Raw genomic sequence first — 5,075 nt, forward strand, 5'->3', positions numbered from 1 at the left:
GGGCCCTACCCGCAGCCCTGGCGGGCGAGGAGGAGGAAGAGGCGAAGGAGGAGTGGGGTGACGCCCTGTTAGTCACGCCCCCGAGGCGCTGGGGCAGTCCGCCGCCCGTGGCGCTGAGGGCCAGGCGGAGACGGCCGCCCCGGGTGGTTGTAAGGCGGGTCACGGCGGTGCGGGTGTGTTTGCCGCCCGGCTGCGGAGATTTCCAAGCTAACGGGCGGGAGTGCGGGCGCAGCTCGCTGGGCAGGGCCATTGCTGGCGTGTGTATGTGTCCAAGGTCCGATGGGCTCCTGAAAGAATGGTGGCTGTGAGGTGAGGCGGGTGAGCAGCGCTCTCAGAGAGGTTGTGCCACATCTCCCATTTCAGGAGCCCTCCTTGTCGCTGTAGGCCTTACTTCTGCACGCTTGGGAACTTGCTAGGCATTAAAGACAAGTCAAGCTTAGATGTGACTGATTTCTTCAGTGCTGAACCAGTTCAGTCACTGGAAATGGGAGAAGATGCTTTTTGTCTTGCTTGCTAGGTGCAGGCAGTGTGGAGGAAGAGGCCAGCTTTGGTAGGAGAGGTGAGAGAGCCCTGAAGTGCAAGAAGCAGCTGTGTGAGAGGACAATAAGTCAGAGAAGAAAGGTCAGGATGCGCCACTTGTAAGTGGGTGTAGCAGCAGTAGGACCTGAATGGCAGTGGGACTAAAGCTGCCCTGCTGGGTTAGGTGCAGCGTTGTAGCTGGTGAGTTGTGAGGGAAACAATTTGGGTTTATGCGAGTCAATATGAGAGAAGCCAGAACAGCGGTGAAAGGTGGAGTGATGCCTGGGAAATAGATGACAGGAGGAAAAGGGAGTGGATTAAAGCCCTGCTTGAGGGGGAGATAGTTTGGTTAGATGATGACATTGGGGGAAGATAGGATGTATAGGTTTTTGGAGGGTATCTGGTTTTGTGTAGACAACTAGGGAAAATGGAATTGAATGAAGAACCAAAGAGTGTATGGAAGTACATGTAGGGTGTAGGAAGGAGCTTGTGATGGGTGGAAGGCTTCAGGCTTTCCAGAGTTGTAGATTTCTGGATGTTAGTGACCCTTCGCTGTCTCAACTCTTTTATATCCCAACTCAGCTACCACTGACTGGAAGGTGGGCTTCAGTTGTGCAACACTTGGATACTGCTGTGAAGAGTCTTGCGGTTAGGAAAGATGAGGAAGTAACCATTCCTGTATTCTGTGAAGTATTTCAGTGAAGAAAAAAAGCAGGAAGTTTTAAAAAAAGCCTGAAGAGAATGGAAAAAAAAGATGGGCACTGTTTGTTATGACCACAAGCCGAAACTGAAGAGTGAAAGAGCATAAAAATGTATAATCAGACTATTTAAGGACATTTAATTATGTTTATATGGAAGTTTTCTATTATCTGATTCTGGTTCTGTTCTTCTAATATAGAGCTTTAATAATTAAAAAATATTTATCTGGTGCTTATTTTTATATGAAGTATTTTGTCAGGCTAAACTTTAAGTTGTCTAATACCACTGAATGATTAGACTGCTGCTGTGATATGTATTCTCTCTCTTTTCCTGTTTCCTTTTATATAAATACTTTTTGTGCCAAACCTGTCTTACAAATTTAACTTAAAAAAAAAAAATCTTGACAAAACTTAAGAAGCTTGTTGGCTAGCATCTACGTGCAAATGATTTCTCTCTCCAAAGGATGTCATCAGCTTTTCCCCTCCATACACCACTTGGGTTTCTTGTAGTGTTGGGCTTTGGGATTTGATGCCTGTGATGAAAGACAGGATTTCAGGAATATAATTCTTCAGTTTGTGAGATTCTGACTCAACCTGGCATGAGTTTTCAGTGAATTAAGTGGATGTTGATTCCTCTCATATGACTATAGTCATAAAACTGTAATCTTGAGCCATATTTTGTGATTTAAGATAAGAATTATTTTTAACTGTTTTGTTGGTTTGGTTTTTTTTTTAACCCTTTTAATATAGTAACTGTTTAACTATGAGTAATGCATATTTTAATTCCAGACCCAAAGTGGTAATATTTGGCAAAAGTGGAGCGGAAGTGTTTTTTGCCTTACAGGAAAGTACTGAGGGAGTTGTTTGGTTAAGTCTGCACCTGGTTGTATGACAGTGGTTTTGGATGTTGATGCTAACAGAGAAAATAAATATTTTGGACTGCCAAGGAAAGCAATCCTAGAACTGTAGAAAGATACAGTGTATTTACACCTGGAGTATACAAGAAGCCCAGAACAACCAGGAAGTCATTGCTTTTGAAATAATTTCTGGGGTCACAGTGAATAACACTTCTGAAGACAATGACAAGAAGATTACCATTTGAGGTGATAAGCAGAGAAGTACAGATGTTAATTTATTGGTTGGGTATTAGTCAAGGCTCTTTTGATGGACGATGCTTCTTATAACAATAACCTGATGAAATAGAAATGAAAATTGCTAACTTTGCATTCCTTTTTTTTTTTTTTTTAATTAGCAAACATGCTTATAATTGGCAAAGACATTTATGTGATTTTGATTGTTTGCCTAATGATGATGGTCTCTAGAAATGAGGACACAAGTGCAGTAAGTAAAACTAAATGCTGGTCACTTCTAGAACAAAATCCACAGTGCAGAAGAGATGGTAATATGAGATTGCTCAATAAAATCACAGCTGTTAGAGTAATTTTTCTCTAACGTGAAATAGTGGATGTGCTGAGATTGTGCCCTGTTCAGATGTTTGAAAACAGAGTGACAGAATCCAGACTGTCCCACACTGTCCTGAAGAGAATGTAACCACTAGAGGAATATCCAGTGTTTATAGTTCACAGCACACTTGAAAGCTTTTCCATTGTTTTTCTGAAATTGTACAAGATCCTTGAGTCAAGGCTGATGCTACTTGCTTTGGTTCAGTGAGAGCTGACCTTTATTAGTATACTTTGAAATGAGCTGCTGAAAAGTGCATGGAGATAACGTGTAGTAATTTTGACTTTATAAATGGCAACTTGTGCGCTGTGAAGGTGTGGACTAAATGAGGTGATGGCGCAGAAGTCAAGGGTGACCCAGTTCTACGGTTCCCGTTAAGTTCTGTACGGCCAGTTCACAGCAAGCACTTGGTATGCATAGAAACTGCAAAGCTCAGTTGAATAAGAACAGTGTGTTTTGCTTTATTTAAATTCTGGTAGACTCAAAAGAGTTATACTTAGAAATACAAGGATATAAAAATGTTTGTTTTATTAGAATTGTCAATTCATAGGCTCAGAAATGACAAAAGCATTGCTGCAAACATTCTGTAAGCTTGTGAACCAAACTTAATTAACGTTGAAATAGTTCTTTACAGTTTGGCAGATAGCTACAAAAGAACCACAGAAAAGAGTATCATGCTGGCTGTAATGGAAGGGAGGGTGAAGTAGGCATTGACATCCTCCCCCCAAAACAGCAGCCGACTGGATCTGTGTCACTGTGCTCATGCAGTGTACCCTAGTGACCTGTGAAGGTCCCTCCTCCAGGAGGAACTGAGAAAGACCCAATAAGAAAAACAAGCTGACTGCTCTTTTGGGGCCTGGGCATGCCAGGAGTGTTCATGACTTGGCTGATGGTCACTGCCTTCACCTCACACCCTTCTAAGAAGTGTGTGAATGCAACAGTCTTGTTAGCTTTTCTGTTAGCAAATCATAGACTCATAAAATAGTTTGGGTTGATAGGGACATTTAAAGGTCATCTAGTCCAACTCCCCTGCAGTAAGCTGGAGCACCTTCCGGGTTGTTCAGAGCCCCATCCAGCCTGATCTTGAATGTTTCCAGGGACAGGGCATCTACCATCTTTCTGGGCAACCTGTTCCAGTGTTTCACCACCTTAATTGTAAAGAATTTCTTCCTTATCTCTACTCTGAATCTACCTTCTTAGTTTAAAACCATTACCCCTTGTCCTACTGCAACAGGACCTACTAAAAGATCTGTCCCATCTTTCTTATAAGGACCCTTTAAGCATTGAAAGGAAATTAAGATGTTTGGAGAGAAGTGATTAAAAGTTAATAAAATTCAAAGAGGTTATGCATTAACCCTAATAAAAATCAAATAGCTTTGTTTTGCCAGAAGAGGTAGACCTGTATCTTACATCTGAATCTTAATTTGTTGGGTTCGCTTATCACGTTTGCATTTAAGGGAAAGGCGTGCCAGATGCTTCAGCTGGTGGTGCTGGTGGTGCTGGCAACCCTTAACCTGTCGCACTGCACTGTGACGGGATCAGGAGAGGAAGGTAGGCCCCGTGAGTGTTCCTGCATATGCCGCACCTGTCAGAATAGGTGTCTGCGACAGATACCCCTTCCCTGGATGAAGGCTGTGCTGCCTGTCATAGTCAGGAATCAAAGGCAGCACAAGGAGCACAAAGGAGAAGGGCAGCTTGGTCGTGCTGAGGAAGGAAGCAAAGGGGATGCAGAGCTCCTCCATTTCTTATCATTCAGTGCACACAGAGACCCAGTCTGGACTTGAGGGAACTCTTCTCTGTGTAAGCTAAACTGCACATTTCTAAAGTAGCCTTAAAAGACTTGTAATTTTCATTTTAAGTGTCCATCATCAGTGCCCTTATTTAAAAGGAATACAAGGCCAGTCGGTTGGGTATATATCAGAAGAAAATGCACATTGATGGTGTGTCACTGACGAGTTCAATTAACTTCTAAATGTAAATGAGTAAGTGGCCCCAGTCCAGGAGAAACCCCTTACTAGAATTCCTCACTACAAGAAAGACACTGAGGTGCTGGAGTGTCCAAAGAAGGACAACAAAGCTGGTGAAGGATCTTGAGCATAAGTCTTGTGAGGAACGGCTGAGGGAACTGAGGGTTGTTTAGCCTGGAGAAAAGGAGGCTGAGGGGAGACCTTACTGCTCTCTACAACTGCCTGAAAGGAGGTTGTAGTGAGGTGGGTGTTGGTCTCTTCTCCCAGGTAACAAGCAATAGGACAAAAGGAAATGGCCTCAAGTTGTGGAGGTTTAGATTGGATATTATGAAAAATTTCTTCACTGAAAGGGTTGTCAAGCACTGGGACAGGCTGCCCACAGAAGTGGTTGAGTCACCATCACTGGAGGTATTGGAAAGACATGTAGATG

Source organism: Athene cunicularia (assembly GCF_003259725.1).
Source record: "Athene cunicularia isolate RWA chromosome Z unlocalized genomic scaffold, athCun1 chrZ_part4, whole genome shotgun sequence".
Lineage (NCBI taxonomy): Eukaryota > Metazoa > Chordata > Aves > Strigiformes > Strigidae > Athene > Athene cunicularia.